Raw genomic sequence first — 1037 nt, forward strand, 5'->3', positions numbered from 1 at the left:
GGATAAATTCGATATAGGTGACCTTGTGCTCAATCATAATGCGAGCATAATTCTTCCAACTACAGCTTGCGAAGTTCTTACGAAGGTGAACTCTAGTGATCACAGCAAAGGATCAAAGTTAATGACCCATCGTGACAGCCTTGAGTGGCGTAGTCATCATTGAACTTGTTGTATACTTGCGAGCAAAACTGCCCACAATTCGCGGGGCAAATGACAGGAGAACATTCGCGGAAGGACGGATACAGCGCAAGACCAAACTCGCAGAACTGGCGCGGGTTCGCATCGTTTATATCAGATAAATCGTAGAATAAACTCGGCGATTGTTCGGGCACAAAGGCGTATTCAAACTGGGTGATAGGGCCGGCGATAGTTTGCGTTCTACTGATCTTGATCGAGACGCCGGTGCCGTTTTCTACAGGCTTGTAATCCCTTGAATAAGTCTGGCCGGAATAAATTCGATATGCAGGAAACGGCTCAGGGATGGGCTGCTGGACAGATCGAAGATAGAGTGGAAAGGGGCAATGGTTTTCAACGCGAGCTTGGTGTCCTGCAGCGCAACCCAAAATAAGAGTCCAGGTAGCCGCCAAATGTCTCATTTTCTTCAGAAGGTCCATGACATCCTGTACCAGTACTGTATCGGCATGTGTTGTACATTCATTCATTGTTTTATCACGCCCGGTGGCTTCCAGCCAATAGGGCTCACTAGCTATTCATAGGTACATTTCTGGCCACTCTCCTCATCCCTTCCACTTCATCCCTGTCGTTCTCTGTTCTCTCCACTTCGTCTTTTCATCCCCAGCCTATGTCTACATTCATTGTTTATTACGCCCGGTGGCTTCCAGCCAATAGGGCTCACTAGCTATTATTCAATACACTTCTGCTGTCTCCCCTCATCTCCTCATCCTTGTTCGTGTTCTTGCTGATCGTCTTGCAGCTGCCTTTCCCCACCAACTGTCCGCATCTAGTTCTGTTTATTATAGATGACTAGCTAGCTTGAGGGCTATTCCCCAAGTGTTCGGAGTCCTATTCTCAGCGAA

The sequence above is a fragment of the Beauveria bassiana genome, assembly GCF_000280675.1.
Source record: "Beauveria bassiana ARSEF 2860 unplaced genomic scaffold BBA_S00153, whole genome shotgun sequence".
Taxonomy (NCBI): Eukaryota; Fungi; Ascomycota; class Sordariomycetes; order Hypocreales; family Cordycipitaceae; genus Beauveria; species Beauveria bassiana.